The following is an 18,766-nucleotide window of genomic DNA, read 5'->3' as shown; positions in this document are numbered from 1 at the left end:
AAGGGAAAGATTTCAGGTTGTTATTTTAAAAAACTGAAGAATCACTATATATTTCAGACACAGTGTTGTTCAGAAGTTAGTAGAAACCAAAGGGCATATTTATGGCTAAATCCCACAGTTTATTCCTTCCATGAAGAATGATTTTAGCACAAGTTTAGGTGAAGCAGCTTATTTGTTATTTCTGAAAATAGGTTTTAGGTATTTAAATACACTTCCTGAAAAAAATATAAATATACTTTCTTTTCAAAATGGTTATACACATTTGCACAATGTTATACAAAATTATTGCTTACTATGGAAGAAGATTCAAAACACATTACGCTTATCATAAATGCATCTGTTTAATGGATCAGAGACTAGAACTAACCAACACTGAAATGCCTCAGAATCAGAAACATTTTTCTTCAAGAATATGGAAGCTATGTAGAAAAAATAAAGTAATAATCTTGTCCCTTAAATCAAGTGATTTTAACATGCCTTTATAAACATGGGGCAAGCCGGGCGGTGGTGGCGCACGCCTTTAATCCCAGCACTCGGGAGGCAGAGGCAGGCGGATCTCTGTGAGTTCGAGACCAGCCTGGTCTACAAGAGCTAGTTCCAGGACAGGCTCCAAAACCACAGAGAAACCTTGTCTCGAAAAACCAAAAAAAAAAATAAATAAATAAAAATAAAAATAAAATTAAACATGGGGCAAATGCATGTTCTTGGTCTTTTCCTTTCTCTTCTTTCCTTGCTCCTTCACCCTCTCTCCTTCCTTTCTCTTTGTGCTCTTTTTCCTCTTTTCCTCCTTCATTCCTTCCCTCTCTCTGAATGTCAATTCATTTCCCCTTTCATTTTTAATCAAGAATATCAGCTGTCTGTTACATGTGGTCAACGGGGTCTACAAAAGAAATAATTTTGTAATGACAAAGGTGTTGATTTTTTCATTTTTCATCTAAAGAAGTCCCTGCAATAGTGAATGCTGCCCAGACTCTTAGAAGTGTTAGTAAGAACGATTTACGTTCCACGGTGATCTAGGCCTTTCTTGTTATTGAGATATTTTCAAGTTGATTGTTTTGCCCTTGTTTTCATCTCACTCAGACGTGAAGAGGTGCATTGTGTGGGGCAGCCCCAAATGATGCTATGCACATTTCTGGTTGCCAGGGTTACAGATGATGATCTTCTTATCCCATTGCCATAGAAACAATGACACCACAAATATAAATTGCCTATAATTTTCTTATTCTCATAAATTGCAATCACCACTGGAAGAGCAACATGTGTAATAGCAAGTGGGAGTCATGTAACTCTGGAGACTCGAGCCTTAATTCATTACAATTGCAAACGCAAAGTAACTTTAAAAATGGAAAGATTCTCCAGGTGGTTGTGATTTATTTGGAGATATTCTGGTATATTAGAGAAAGTTAAAACTAGTGTTACTGTTTTTTTTTGTTTTTTGTTTTTTGTTTTTGTTTTTTTTTTTGTTTGTTTGTTTGTTTTTTTGGTTTTTTTTGTTTGTTTGTTTTTTCGAGACAGGGTTTCTCTGTGGCTTTGGAGCCTGTCCTGGAACTAGCTCTTGTAGACCAGGCTGGTCTCGAACTCACAGAGATTCACCTGCCTCTGCCTCCCAAGTGCTGAGATTAAAGGCGTGCGCCACCACCGCCCGGCCACTAGTGTTACTGTTAAACAAGTTTCAAACCCTGCATGTTAACAAAATTCTACACATTGTACTGCTTAACACTTGATGTTCCTGTTCTTGAACTCTTTAGATAAACAGACCTATTAAGTAAATGGGTTTTTTGTTTTTTTTTTACCTGAAATTAAATCTACAATACTGAAAAACTCCTCTGTTGCAATGCTAGCACCTGGGAATTATTTCCAAAAATGTATTGAAAATATTTCTAAAAAATTTGCTAATACACACTATTAGTTGACTTAAATAATTGAATCAGAACTATATTCATATGCTTCTGGATTTAACCAAATACATGAGTCATAAATGATAAAAGAATGAGCAATTGGAAATATATGCATCATATCTATGATTTCTACTTTTACTTTAATAGAAAACTGGGGAAATAAATCAGCAGTTAAGAGAGTTAACTGTTCTTTCAGAGAACTTGAACTTGATTGACAACACTTATGTGGTGGCTCATTACTAACTGTAAATCCAGGTCGGGTTTACCTGGCTCCTATTCCAGCTTCCTTGGCTACTTCATGAGTATGATGCACAGACATACATTTGTACAAGTACTCATTCAAGTAGAATAAAAAGTAAATCTCAAAAAAGATTATTCAATAAACCATGGACTTGATCATGTCTTCTTTTGTGATCTTAAACATGAAGATTATAATAATTCTAATTTACCCATTTTTCTGAAAGCCATATAAAAAATAAAGATGTTAAAATTTTCCATTTGATCAAAAGTTTTTAAATATTCAGAAAATATTTGACCATCTAAGAAATTAAAAATATATTATAAAGGATTACATAAATGTAGAAATTGACATATTTTATTATTATTCATAATTAGAAAGGGTTACATAAATATAGAAATTGGCACATTTTATTATTATTCATTAAATATTCAATTAATATTTTAATAAATATCAAAGAAATCTTACAGAGAATAGGTGACACTAAGTCTTAGGTAAGCAAAGGTATATTTACCCAACACTGTAGCCATTAAATCTTCTACCTAATAGAGGAAGAAGAAAGCTATATTGAACATATACATACAACATGAAAAAACACACTATGTGTGGGTGTGTATTCTTAATTATTATATATGCACACAGTTAGATACAAATGGAGAAATAGTGTTGAAAGTTTCTTCCTTTTAGGAAGATGTAAATAATGTCTATTCCTCCCCCTAAGGACTCAAAGCAAACTCCCAGTTCAATCACGCACAGTTCATCAGAGTGAAACACTCAGTAAATGAGAATTACAATGTAACCCAGGCTGGCCAGAAACTTAAGGTACTTCTATCTCAATCTTTTGGGTGCCTGGATTACAGGTGTTGTGTGTTCCTATTCCAAGCAGAAGGTCATTTTCAATTTTGACAGTTTTAAGAAAAGTAAGTAACAGCAACAGGTAAGGGATTATGGGTAGGAGCGTGGGAGTCCTTAAGGTAACACGTGTGATAACTCCCTTATGGCCACCCAGATGCCACCAAATTCTCTCTTACTTTCCTGACTGTATACTCTAGCCCTTCCCAATACACCCTTAGGTCAAATGCAGTTAAAGCAAAATTGTAAACAGCTGATTGACAAGGGTAGCTGGATATTCAGGTCAAGTTCTTAAGACCTCTTTTCCCCTACTTCTTCTATAAAATCAGCTGTTAACCAGCAGGTTTGTGATGGTCTTTTACAAGCAGATCAAGCCAAACTCCTAAATCCAGCAGTTTGGATTTGAGAGTAGTTCTGTAAAACACAGAGGTGGGGGCGGGGAGAGGTTGGAAGGAGAGGAATAAAGGAGAAGGCAGAGAGAGAAAGAGAGGAGGTGGAAAGTGGGGGGAAACCAGCCATGTGTGATCAAGGAGTTGACGACTCCAAAGATGCACTAGAACAAGAATCAACGGTGTCCTTGGCAAAGTTGTAAATGAATAAAGATGAAAAAGCTTGTTGTATAAAAAATGTATGAAACAAATTAAGCTATTTGCAATTCATTTTGATGTTCAGAGGGATCTCTGGGACGGATTTTAGCAAGGCAGGGAAATAAGATCAGGTTGAAGTTTTTGAAAGATTTGTATGTGTCAGGCAGAGGATAGCAGAGTATCTGTAATCCAAACTACCCTAGCACTTAATGGAGTTCCAACTGGCCTGAAACTACCAGTACTTCTGCCTCAAGATTTTGAATGTTAGGATGACAAGTTTTGTGTGCTCATATAACCAATAAAAATCATTTTCAATTTTGACAGTCTTTAAGAAATAAAAATAAAAAGAAATGAGCTATGGCTAGGGATGAGGTAGATAGCAGCTTATATAATTCATGCTGATTTTCACGGTAAGCATAGTAGGAATTGGCAAGAGTGAGACAAGTTAGGGAAGTAAGAGCCACAGCAGAATTTTTTCAAATGTGTAGTTTCTGGTTTGATCAACTAAACACAAGGATACACTGAAGCAATTATAAATAGACCTTTGATCAAACGGGCTCACCATGTAGCCAAGGAAGTTGTAGGGAGATAAAGAATGGCAAGAACAGAACAAAATCATATAGCACTTTGCAAGCCAAGGTGCCTTCCAGTATGGGCCTTTGTCCTTGGAACAATAATTAAAGTTTGAAGTGATTGAGTTTGTGTGTATGTGTGTGTGTGTGTGTTTGTGTGTGTGTGAGAGAGAGCGGGAGAGAGAGAGAAAGAGAGAGAGAGAGAAGAGAGAGAGAGACAGAGTTGTATGAATGTGGATGTCTATAAAACACATCTTTGCATCTTTAAACAAACGCTCCACAACATAAACATAACACACCTTTAACTAATATTGTACAGCATATGCTACTTATTTCCTTTTGCTAGGAATCCTTGTAGATTCCCTTGTACCAGGTTTATACCTGAAACTTGGGTGGACTGGGGGTAGGTGGGCATTGGAATATGAGGGGTCATTTGGTTTGGGGACACATATTGAAAGAGCTGACTAGAATGGAAAGAAGTTCTTAACCCAGTAAAATGGACCAGAGTTCAGATTAGTAACGGCAAGTTGGCAAGTATAAATTAATTGATGTTCAATGTATTATAAATTTTCACAATTCAGTAGTTGATAGGGCTTCTGAGGTTTGAGCCCTGTTTTTACTCATAAGAAAATTTGTGGTCAACGTTTGGAAGAATGCAGCTTTGTTTTTAATTTAAGGAGAAAATGTGGTTGTAAACTTTTTAAACTAGAAGAAATAAAGAAAGTTGAGTTAGAAGATAGCTATAGAGATAAATATTGGGAAAATATCCATTATAGGACAAAGGAATGGGATTATTAGACACGGATTCATTGTTGAACATCATAGTCCCCGATGTATAAAACTCAAGTGATCAACTACATACAGGAGGGTCTTCTCTGAACTGTTTATATTCTAGGTGGTGGTCAAAGGCCTAAAAAAGGTCTCTGAAGGAGTTTGTATGTATAAGGCCTTGAATTAAATGCTTCAGAGTAAAAGCTGCTAATACTTTGCTTGGATGCCCTCTTGTATGTATGTATTTATTTATTTATTTATTGTCTGTAAAATAGAATGTGCGTGGACACTTCTAACAGGTTAGAATGTACTTCCTAAGTAACGTTTGAGGTTAAGATATAAGCTTAGGAATGTAAGTAAAGGGTTTGTATGTGAAAGAGATGGGTTCAAAGCAAATGAACCCATCAAATATGGGACTGGTTGTCACAGCCCTAAGCAGCAATCACAAACTGTCCATCCAAGGCTAAAGGTATAGAATGTCTAGGCAGACTCATTCTTCATCAGGTACAAAGGTGGCTTCAGATTTTGAAAATACACAAGAAGCGTTCTCCTTACGAGCTGTAAGAAAGAGGCTGTGACTCAAGTAAAATATGAGAGAGTTGCCATTATATATGGTATAAGATGCAGTTTGAACAAAGGTGCCTGAACCTGGAAAAGTAATGTAATGGTGAACATGAATTCAAACAGTGGCGCGACCTGAAGAGCAGCAGTAAGGAATTGCAGTCTTTGAATAAACAAAAATGCTTTAAAGAAAAGCTCCGCAATTCAGCCTTTCTGGGTTTTATTTTTTCCTCTTTCTATGATAGCAAATAATGCCAATTATATCTACTGTGTTTCTTAATATGCCAAAGGTCAACTTACTTTTTCTGCACAGTATACTTATAAAGGAATGGGGTTCCCTGCAAATTGAACTGACACCATTACCACATGATACAGATGGATGTTACAAGTGGGCTCCTGCTATAAGTAAAAATGTATGCTACATTTTTGCAAAATTTTAAAGTACACATTTACAGAATTTTGTCCACATTAGGGGAAGTGAGACCATAAAGGTAATTTCCCTGGTGATATTTAAAAATCTGAGATACATATTTTACACTTTTCTTAAGTGGTTGGGATAAGAAAAATCTGTTACAAAGTGACCTTTTGCATTTCCTAGTTCATTAATGAGCCCCCGCTGTGTTTCAGGCAGTGTGCTAGACCTTAATAAGATGAAAGATACTCAGAGTCTTTCATGGAGCTAATAGGGCAACAGGGATGGAAAAACTATTAAGTTTTAATAGTAAATTCACTCCTATATTTAGCTGGAGTTTGAATATGAAATGTCGCCCAATGGCTTCTGTGTTTGAATGCTTGGGTCATAGCTGGCTATAGTGGTTTTGACAGCTTGAGGATCCTTTAGGATATGTCGCCTTGCTGGTTGATATGATGTAGATTACTTCTGGTTCACCTCGGATATAGCCTAGTCCTGTGTTCTGTCTGCACTCTGCTTTGCAACTACAGGTAAGCTTTGATCAGCTGCTTCTCACCCACACTCCCGTTGCCATGCCGTCCTGCCATGGTGGACTTACAAACTCAACTTTACCTTTGAGTAAGAACAATAAAGAAACAAAACAACTTCCATGCAGAAATGTATCATGTAGGTACAAAGTATCTTGCAGATTCTGCATTGCCTGCCACTCCCGTAATTATAGAAGGTTTGAACAGAGTAAGTGGCCGGATGGACCAAGGGACAACCAACACCAAGACAGTAGTAGGTGAGCTACCTCTCCATGTAACTGGTTGCTAGAAATGGCACTGTTCATTTGGACTCATTCCAATAAATAGACTGTGACAATATAAGTCTATCTTCTTTGTTTTTCTTTGTGTGTTTGTTGGTCTATTGTTTATACCTTTGTCTTTTTAACTGATGTTGTCAGCAATATTAGAAGCTAACATTACATAACTCGTGCTTCCTCCCAGTACAGGTTTCTATTTGAAAAATACTACAAACTTTGATCACACTGCTTCTTAAAGTTTCCCCATCTATTTTGTTTCTATCGTGTGGCACACTACAAAAACATTTTCTTCATGATAACTACTTTTCTCCAGTGATCCCGCATTTGATTGCACAGTTTAATCAAGCAAGAATCTGACCTCTCTCTCTCTCTCTCTGACATGAAAATATGCGGGGCGGGGGGGAACCTATATGCCTCCACTTGTAACGAATTCACGGTCCAGAAGCTGGATATATAACTAGTTGCTACATGTTTTCCATCATGTAATCTTCAGTGAGTTACTTGCCATGTGATCAGCCCCTTTTATTTAGAAACAAGGAAGGGAAATAGATGGCTGGTCACAAAGTCTCTTTTAGATGGGCGTTTTCTGCAGGAGGATGCCTTTTTGTACAGAGTGATCTGGGCAATGTAAGTCTGATCCTAATCCTCTCATCAGGAGGTGTTTTCCAATTGTGCAAATCTCAAGAACAAAGATCAATATTTCCTCGGGCTATTCATTTATCTGACTAATTCTCCATACACAGTTCCTGACATAGCCACAATGGACAGGCTCAAGGGATAGCTTCCCAGAAGTTCCCGTGCTGGTTGCCAAACTCTGTAATGAAAGGAAACATCTTACCAGATTATAAAGCAAGACAGAACTCACGTGAGGCTAAGTAGAAAATTGAAGACATCTGGTTTCAATGCTTAGCTTTCAAGGAGAGGTGGCAAACTGATCAAATCTACTGGGCAAACCATTTGTTAGTGAATTCACTTCATGGCAATATTATATGACCTAACTTGATCTCACATTCCCAAATTAATATTTGGGCAGTAATTCAATCAATAAAATGAATATGTATAGTTATTTAATTTATTTAGCAAACACAAATATAAATTGGATTACTTTTGCTTACATACACATTTTCAGTGAATTTCAAAGAGAAAACCTGTAAAATTTTGAATGGAAAACACAAAAAGCAATACTGAGATTCAGTAAATATACACAGCAATGAAAGATACCCTCGGATTCAATACAGTAAAATTAGAAAGGACTTGCAATGCACAGGCCATAAAGATAGTGTAATGATAAATATTTTTTTCTTCAAGAAGAATATATCTCTATTTAAAAAGAAATATTTCCATTCCCAATCTTGTTCTTGTGCTACAGGATTTTCTTTATTTCTTTTTAAGAATATAGTTTAATTTCATTCATTGGTTCCCTTTTCTTCCTCCAAACCCTCCCATATACCCCTCCCTATTGTCTGTCAAATTTATGGCCTCTTTTTAACTTATTATATATATATTATATATATAAGTGTATATATATATAATATATATTTTAAAAACTTTAGATATCTTCTTTCAAAGGAGAGCAACATTTTCTCAGGCAAAGGTAAAACATCAATTGAACACTATAATTAGTAAGTTAAATGGTTGTAGATATAATACAGTCTTAGATATAGATAAGAATTATACTTGTTTAGTTTTATTTAAACTTTTAATTGGCATTAAACACATTGCTATACATATTTATAGAGTATAATGTGACACTGTGACATGTCTATAATGTATAAGCAATTCAACATTATGAAGGTCAGCTTATATGGACTTCTGCTGTCATGATTTTCACATTGCTATAACAAAATACCTAAGAAAGCTCCCTAAGTGGGAAGAGGCTAATTTGGGTTTAGCATTTCCCATTTATCCTAGTGGGATGGCATGGTAGCTCAAATTACCTGCTTTCTGCCAGTGAGAGTTTGTTGTAATTGCTTATTATGTAGTATTTACCAAGAAGCAAGGATCCTGCGGCAGAACAGGGTCCCTGTTATGACCCTCACTGACCTTCTACCAGCTACCCAATTCCCCCATCTAGGTCCCGTCTCTTAAACTTCTAAACTTTCCATTATAGGACAATGAGCCAGAGACCAAGGATTCAGACACATGAGCCTGTAGGGGGACATTTCACGTATAAGCCATAATATGGAGAGTGCAAAGCAGACAACATTTAAAAAGAAGTGTGCCCCACCACCTTAATAAGTAAGTTAACTTGGCTTCATATACTGGTACAGGTGGAGTTTTAATAAATGTTTGAGTATTCAAAAGGTTAAAGAACACTTTGTAAGTGATCCCTCTAGGATTTCCACCATTACTGAAGTATTCTGAGGATCTTGCCTAACACACACTACAAAAATACCTCTGGAAATGAAAAGCTTATCTCTGGAGAATTTGAAATTAATACAATCAGATGAGTAAGGCTGCTATACTCACGTGACAAGAGGTTAGTAAAATAGAGCTGCGATGATCTCATCCCAGAATTCTGACCTTTGAATACTCATCTTAGCATTGCTTTAATTTTATAAGGAAGGTATATGAAAATGATTTATAGTTTTAAGGGGAGTTAAACATAATAGCCTGCACAAGTTCCCTAATGAAAACCTAGAAATGTCTGTTTAGCATACGTGGTTTAGAATACAAATATTCTTGTTGTCTTTCTATTTTATGGCAGGAATTTCACATAGTCAACCTAAAAGAATATGTTTTTAAAATTGATGACTACCTTACAAATCACCATAAAACCTTCAGTCAGCAACAGAGGCAGAGACCCTCAGTGGAGCACTGGGCTGAGCTCTCAAAGTCCAGTTGAAGAGTAGGAGGAGTGAGAATATGAGCAAAGAGATCAAGATCATGATGGGGACACGGACTGAAACAGTTTACTGGAGCTATTGGGCGCTCACCAACTTTAGTCAGACGGGGAAGGAACCAGCATAGGACCAAACTAGAACTTCTGAATGTTGGTGACATTTGTATAGCTGAAGCAGCCTGCAAGGCCACTGGCAGTGGCAACTACTGCTTGTTCTGGCTTTTTGGGAACCTGTTCTCTTTGGATGGATACCTTGTTCAGCCTGGATATAGTAGGGAGGGCCTTGGACCTTCCCCATAGCAATGTGTCCTACCCTCTCTGAGGAGTGGATGGGGGCAGTGAGAGGGTAGGTGGAGGGAATGTGAGGAGGGGAGGGAGTGGGGCCTGGGATTGGTGTGTAAAATGAAAAAAGATAGTTTGTTTTTTTTCTTTAAAAAATAAAATAAAAAATATATAAAAATAAAATAAAATAATCATCCAATAAAATATGTTTTTCTCATTGATCATATGAAAAGAAAGGGATTCTCATGATAGCTTTAGTTAGCTAGGTCTTCAGGCCATAATTAATAACTTATTACCTCAAAAAGAAAAAGAAAAAGCAAAGTCCCTATTTGCTAACACACTATGAGTGGAATATGTCCTTCTTCTATCTCTTTTATATTTCCTTTACCTTTGCCGCAAGAACAAGCCCAAAGTGGTTCTAGCATGCCACTAGAGATAAATTGGTTAATAATCTTTATTTATGGAAAAATATTTCTTACATATTTTTAAATCCCCAAAGATTCTTGAAAATGTTGTTCCCAGTGGAAAACTAGACTCTGGACTACTCCAGAGACGTGATGACAGCACCAGTTCTTTTCTCTATTTTTGGGTAGATTGACCTTCTATTTGTAAGTGCCACCTCTCACATTCTTGTCTGCACTCATACCAAGAACCTCTTCCCCACTTCTTCTTAAGGGGGTGAAAAATTAACCTTCTATTCAAGCTTTTACTGGAAAATGTGTGCTCCCCATCATTTTGTTGCTATTTTTATTGCTGGGTAGATGTTACATCACTAAATTAAATCATGTAATAAATCCACATCCATGCAGCAAGCAACTTATTTACTAACAAAGGTTGTAAGGTTTGTTGTGTATTTTTTACCTTGTTGTGGATGCTACAAAGTGATATTTCTAGGTATTTTAATGCCACCCTTGATAAGAAAAGAGCATCTTACTATCTTTTGTTAGAACTGCATATATGAGCACCACATTTCCATCAGTCCTCTCCCTTTCTTCATGCTCAAATTTCTCCCATGTCCCCTATTTCCCTCCCATACTCATGATCCCTGTCTTAGTTCTTCTTTTATTTCTGCATTTAAAATCATGACCAAGACAACTTATAGCAGAAAGTATTTATATGGCTTATGGTTACAAAGGTATAATGCTCCATGACAGTAGAGCTGAGGTAGTGGGCAATAGGTATTTGGTACAACAGCTGAAAAATCACATGTAGAATCACTAACAGAAATAGAGTATACTGGAAATGATGCATGGCTTTTGCATCCTCAAATTCTGCCTCCAGTGACACACTTCCTCCAGCAAGGCCATGTCTCCTCAACTTATAAAACCATGTCATTATCTATATGCAAGTACTCAGATGCCTTAGTATATCTAAGACATATTCAAACCACCAAATTGTCTACCCTCGTTTTTATAATCTTGCGGCCATATCATAATACTAAATGCATTTATTACAAGTTCAAAATTCTTATTGTCTTTTGTAAGTTCCCACAATTTCTTAAAAGTTTCTTCTGAGACTTAAAGCAATCTCTTAGCTTTAATTTCTTGTAAAAAATATAAAAACATGCTTCCAACGAATAACTATACAGAATATATATAATCATTCCAAAAGGGAGGAATGACAGCATGATGAAAAAATATTGGATCCAAATAAAAAGAAAACTGACAGGGCAAATTTTATGTCTCATAACTCCATGTCTGAAGTCAAAGACCTTAGATAGCTTTGTTTTTATGGGTTTGCTTCTTGCAAAATATAACTGGTTTAATTTGAGACCCACACCACAAAAGGGAACTCATTCCTGACACTGCCTGAAATTTCTGACACTGCATGAAACTGTAGTCTACTTAATCCAGAGACCCAGGATTAAAAATAAATCAATAAAATGATTACTAATGATATTCTGCTATACTTATAGATCAATACCTAGCCAAATCATCATCAGAGGGGATTCTTCTGGGAGCAGAAGTGGAGACCCACTGTCAAACATTTGTCAGGAAAAAAAAGGCACAAATTGGAGATCTGTCAGGGATTAACCTCGACAAAAGCATCTCTTGCCAGGGTAGGAGTGTGGGGATTTAGAAATATTAGTAAAGAATATGAAGATGTGTGAAAAATAATAAAACAGAAACCATAGAATAGTATTGGGATAGAGTTCCAGTGAATTCTGAAGTCACCTGCATTTAATTTCCAATTGCTTAAAATACCTGGACCCCAAGAGGTAGGAGTAGGATAAAAAAAAAAACTAAATTAACATGATACAAGGAAATGAATAGACCAGTTGAAGGTCAAGGGCTACATCTATAGTTAAACATTCTGTTACTAGGACAGAACAAATCACGCTCACACCCTAGGCAAAAACATTCTATAGGCCAACAACTCACTAGGTGGAATCCAATGTTATCTCCATAAGGAAACTGGAACCTTAGTTGGAGCCTTAGTTTTTTGTTTGACGTAGAAACACATCTGTTCTCTCTTCCTGAAATACAAGGTCTGTATATTAGTCACACCTGTTGACAATAACGTTGAGAGAGGAGATTTCTCTGATCTAAATCTAGGTGGGACCTTTGTTTGAGGTTGAAACACAGTATTACCTTGAAGTAATAGAGGTAAGTTCCAAATCTCTGACCTTTGGTCAAGGTGGAAATAAGCTGGTCCTTCCCCTTGGAACTCCAGGAACCCCAAAGAAAAGGGAGAGGAGGACTTGAAGGAGCCAGAGGGGGGCTGGAGAGATGGCTCAGAGGTTAAGAGCATTGCCTGCACTACCAAAGGTCCTGAGTTCAATTCCCAGCAACCACAAGGTGGCTCACAACCATCTGTAATGGGGTCTGGTGCCCTCTTCTGGCCAGCAGGTATACACACAGACAGAATATTGTATACATAATAAATAAATAAATATTTAAAAAAAAAAAAAAGGAGCCAGAGGACATCAGAACAACAGGGCCCACAGAGACTACTAAAGTGGTTTCACACGGCCTCACAGAGACCGCAGTGGCAATCATAGAACCTATATAGGTCTGTGCTTGGTCATCTGCATATATGTAATGTTGTTAGCTTGGAGTTTTTGTAGGACTCCTAATAGTAGGAGTGCGAGTGTCTCTGACTCTTTTGCCTGCTTTTGGGACCTTTTTCTCCTGTTGGGTTGCCTCACTCAACCCTGATATAAGGGTTTGTTCCTAGTTTGTTTGTTTTTTCAACTTGTAATGCTGTTTTCAGTTGCTATGCTTGAGAGATCTGTAGGGAAACAGAGGTGGAGTGGATCTTATAGGGTAGAAGGTGGTAGAGAGAACAGGGAGAAGTGGAAGGATGAGAAACAGGTTGGGATGTATTGTTTGAGGAAAAAATATCAATATAATAATATAATTCTTGTTGTGGGACTTTTTTCAAACTGCCAGCTACCCAATAATGATATGGAAACTTCTTATTAATTACAAAACTTTATCATAACTTAGGCTTATTCCCCACTAAGTATTAAAACCTTAATTAATTCATTTATATTAATTTACATTCTGCCCCGTGGCTTGTTACTTCTCCTTCATAGACTACACTGAATTTCCTCTCTGTCTTGCTGTGATATCTACTGCATCAGATTATTCTAAGAGTTTTTATATATTCTAGATGTTCCACCAACTCTCTCCTGCTTATCTATTAGTCATTCACCTCTTTATTACACAAATAAGAATGTACCTTAGGCAGGCAAGGAAGGATGGAGACACATCATCACACAGTGTCATCAAATATCCCACAACACTCTCTCAGTCTACTTTCTTCCTGAAACTACAGGTGTGTTAAGTATTTCTGCCTAATTTGTTGTTTTTTATTGCAGGCCAGCATAAGAGTGACATGGGTCAACACTAGAATGCCTTGAAGTCTTCTCCACAAAGAATGTAGTTTATTACTTTATTTAATTTAGCCACAGGTAAGTTCTTAAAACAAAGGCAGAAATCAACTACATTTTTTCTTAAACCAAATACAGCAGAAACAGTCTCTAGAATTGTTGTACCCCTCTGATGCCTCATATGCCACAGTCTGCATAGCTCTCATTACTGCTGTCTTTCAGTCTCCTACTATGGTGGTCCATTAAGTTCTGCTTACAGTGTTCACGTGTTTTTATCATCCAAAGTTTCCAGAAATGCCTCATGATCCGGTACCAATTTCTGTCTTAGTATCTTTTTTTTTTTTTACAGTGATAAAAGTATCTCATCATGGAAATGGTTTATTTGGTGTATGGTTCCAAAGGGATGGGAGTCTGTGGCATCAGACAAGACACAGCAGGCAGCGTGGGAATGGCGCAATAGCATGATCTTATACCCCGGACTACAAACCAGAAGCATTCTCAGCTGGAAGTGGGAACCTCCTAGACCTACTAAACTGGTGTCACCAGGTGAGAATCAAGTACTCAGATTCCCAGGAGCATTGGGGGTACTAGTATAAACCACCACATTCTCTTCATTTATTATCATTGTTTCATGTATAATTTAGATAGACATACACATGTGTATACAATCTACTGAGTCCATTTAGCAATTTTATATGCACCTGTGCTGAGGATGACAACTTAGGTAGGAACATGTATGTGAGTGTGACTCATTCTCCCCTCTATCAGCAACTATTGAGCACATTCTTCTAGGGGTGAGACCATGTGTGGGTATTCCAGGTTCACACTGGGATATCAACTGGTGCTGTCATTAGACTTGTCTTGTTGAATCAGTGTTTTAGGGAAAATAGAATAATTTGTCATAACTTCAAATAAATTTAGATATTTGTGTTTTAATTTATTGTATTTTTAACATGAGTGTTTGTTTATAGATTTAAATATGTTCTATTTTTAAGCAGTCCATAGGTTTTTCCATGCTGTTTAATGTGCTCATAACACAAAAATATTGAAAATTTTGTGCATATATCTGAATCATTACCTACATGAGAGAACACACTCAGGCAAGTATAACATATATACATTAATAATATCAGTGTATTTATCTGAACAAACAATGCAATAATCAAAACAAATGGGGAAAGTAAAACTTTATTCAGGTTATTTGTTTAGAAGAGAGAGGCAGAAAGACCCACTACAATAAAAGCTGGGAAAATTCTTTGGAGCTGAATTTGAACAGTTTTAGACTGTGGATTTTTTCCAATTGGCCACAGCTAAGGGAAAAAGCAAACTGTATCTAATCTTTAAAATAAGCAGCTTCACATTCTGAATCAGACACTCACTGGTGTCACCCTCTTGTGATCCCTAGATCCCAAGATATGTTGCCTTTCCTTAACAAGCATATCCATCCGATATTGTTTCCTTCTTTTTATTTGTTTTATTAACTACAACACAAATGATGGATAATTACAAAGTTTCTAATGGTAATTTCTGTAAGTGAATATCAGAAACCACTTAGGAAGTTTAGCCAGAGGGTCAACCTTCTCCTGTCCAGAAGGTCCTAACCAGCACAGTTCCTCGGGAAGGAGAATAAGGAAGGAAATCTACTTGTCTGAGGGCATTTCTGAGGACTGATATTCATGAAGGAGCAAGAAAGAGGATATCTCGGGAGAAAGCAGAGTGCTGTCAGTAAACAAACAATGAATTCTGTATGACTACAGGAAAACCAATACAAAGGGCTACTAAGATGAGATTGTGAGATATAGAAATATTCATGAAAATTTGGAATTTTCTGCAACAGATTATATATAGATTAAAAAACAGGAATCTAAAACTTGATAAATATGTTATAGGTCTCTTCTAGGATTCTTCTGAATTTTTTTTTCAGTCAACAAAAAGAAATGCTGAGTTAGCAAATATCCTGAATCCCTAATATACCACAGAAGAAAATGTAAACCCTGGTGTCTTTTTTAATTAAGAAATTATAATTTTTAGTACAAACCTAGGAAGACAATTTTTCATGCCCTATACAGCAATTGTGACCTGATTTATATTCTTAACACGGAATCAAGGTGAGTATTTTACCAACTTGTCCCTCATTTTAAATCATTCTGTTTTCTGGCAAAATTCAACTGTTTTGAGACCCCTTGGTTGTAGATAATTTGTTCTTAGAATTCCAGCCCCCAAAGCATGATGCAGAGACTTATTACTTATGAAAGCTCAGCCTTGACTTGAGCTTGTTTCTACTACCTCTCATAACTTAAAGTAATACATTTAGTTTCACCTCTGTGTTGCCACATGACATGTGGTGGCTTTTACCTCTCCTCTTGACTGTCTTGATGCCTCTGCTTCCTGCTGGCAACTTCATTTCTCTTCTTCCCCAAGGCCTCTCATTCTCCAGAAGTCCTTTCTTACTCTTCCTGCCTAGCTATTGGCCATGCACCTCATTATTAAACCCTTCACAGTGACTGACACATCTTCACACACCATAAAGAAATATTTCACAATATTTTGTCCTTTTTGTCTAAGTAAATAGGAATGGTCTTAACTCTAACATAATAAAATTACAATAAATACAATAAGAGGAACTGTCAGGTAACAATTACATACACAATGTCTAGTTTATTTGTATTTGTCAAATTTTGGGAAAATATTCCATTATCTATCCTCTTTTGATGAGTTCAAACTTTTGTACTTAATTTACTTTCTATCTTGACTAAGAAAAGTCGTAATTATAACCATTTAGACATTAACCCCATCAAAGACCTGAGAAGAACAAACTATTACTTGAATAAACAGAAATAGGAGAGCAAACAACTTACAAAACTAAGAAATGACAGAAATATCTGGATGCCTGAACAGTCAGTCACCCAAGTTTCTTCTGCAATGTTTGGGTATCCATTTTCAGCCTGCAGGCCTAAAATATCTGACAGATTTTTCTGTGAAACAAGAATTTTGAAGGAGTCTTCGACCATTTTTTGGACAAGTTTGACAGTTGTCTTCTTTTGTGTTGAGCTTGTCTGATTTGAACAGAATCCTGTCAATAGTTGAGGCAAGGGCAATTTCTTTGCCCAGTGGCTAACCTTGCCACAATTGAAAGACAAGTCCATATAGAGGTGCTTTGATACCTGTCATTTTCTTTTGAAATAAAATGGTGCTGTCAGGAGCAAACATGTCTCACTGTTATGAGTGTTTTTTGTCATTAAAATATTTTAAATGCAATATTCTGTAGGTCTTTGAAATATTTAAAGCTTATCTGTCTATTTAAAATCTGTCTCTGTTTGACCTTGAACAACATACCTAACATTATTATGTTTGTTATATGACTAATCACTAATCTGCTTCTGTTTTCTTTATTAGCCTAAATAATTTTCAAGAACTAAATCTTTATATTATGAAATGAGCTGCATATGTATACTAGCTTAAACAAGAATAGTAACATATATACAGTGTAACGAAATAACTTTAATTTGTATCTACATATAAAAATCCATACCAATGTAAAATATTTAAGACTAGTGGTTATTTAAATGAAGACTCAACAATCTACCTTTTTATCTCATCATTTCTACTATGTATCCCCACTTCTACCTTCAGAAAGAGATCCCTGAATCTAATCTCTTTTGTTTCACTTTCTCCATGACCATAGACAATAACAACCGTGTCAAACCCACAAAATGATAACAAACATCCATAATCCATTGAATGACCAAAAAATGCCCATATTTCCTAGACTTCTTCCTATTGTCTGGGTGTGATGACATCTTTAGGGAAACCTGAGAAAATTGAGAAAATGGTTAAATCTGTGAAAACTAATTTTAATAATTTTAATATTTGTTGTCTAGTTTATGAGTGTAATGGGAAAACACAAGACTTTTCTGTAGTTGTTTATAGAATTGCCTGTTAGACTGGACCATTTCAGTCAGCAGCCTTAAAGCTGTGCTGGATGCCGAGCACTGAGGAAACCACAACAGAGGAATTCTAAGAGGCTGGATCACCTGGGCCATGTGTTGTCATTGGTGTCTGGTAGCTTTGTTCTGAAAACACACAAACTTTCAAATGTAACATAGATATCTATGTTAACACAAATATGGAATGCACACTGTACGCATACTATCCAAAGATGATTTTTATTTTTATGATTGATCAAGTAAAATATATGTCACCTATCTTGTAGTTTTTCTAGGTTTATTTCTTTTTGTTTCTGGCCAGTATTTTCAGGGGATTACCCCCAATACAAGCTGATCCAATAAAGCTTGAATGAATACAGTCCTTTGTTTTCTGGGGAAACAAAGTGTAGCTTCTTCCCCAATGCAATGTACATTGTGTTTTTATTCCAAGACTCAAAAGCCAGAGGCTGATGAATCTCTGAATTTGAGGCTAGTCTTTTCTATAAAACAAGTTTCAGGACAGCCAAGCTTAGGCAGTCAGTGAAAAACAAAATGCTGGTGAAGATGTTATTGCACAATGGGGGCATGTTCAAGCCCCAGAAAAACAGTAGGACTTGGCAACTACAGACAAGTGGTTCTGGGTTTAGAGTTAAATATAGAAAAAAGGAGTTATGGACTAAAGCTGCTGAGGCCAGACATGTGTCAGGGGTATCCTTGAACTGAAGCCTAGTAGAGAGGCCAATGCGTGAAGTCGTGAAATTGAAACCTGCTTTCTCTTGGAGAATCTAAGATGTTAGAGATGCTAGAGTTGTTGGTTAACTGCTGAGGAAAGCTGCTGACAGGCAGTGGAACCAGCCCAAGAGAAAATAATGTATTGCAGTCAACATAGCTGAACAGCATTGAAGATGTGGGGAGCATTTAGAAATGAAACATGAACATACATAGTTTGAAGTTTTCCCAGCTGGTTCTTGCTTTGGTCTAGTATTTCCTTGCTATGCTTCCTTTCCTGTGTTTTGCAATGGTAATGTATATCCTGTGTCACTATTTGTTTGAAGCATGTAATCTGATTTTTGATTTTATTTTTATAGGAGAATTAATAGATTATGTAAATCTCAGAATAGACATTGAACTTTACACTTTAAAACATTGTTGAGACTGATAGAATATGGTAACTTTTGAAGTTAT

The sequence above is a fragment of the Chionomys nivalis genome, chromosome 12 (genome assembly GCF_950005125.1).
Source record: "Chionomys nivalis chromosome 12, mChiNiv1.1, whole genome shotgun sequence".
Classification (NCBI taxonomy): domain Eukaryota; kingdom Metazoa; phylum Chordata; class Mammalia; order Rodentia; family Cricetidae; genus Chionomys; species Chionomys nivalis.
Note: the sequence above shows the minus strand (reverse complement) of the source record.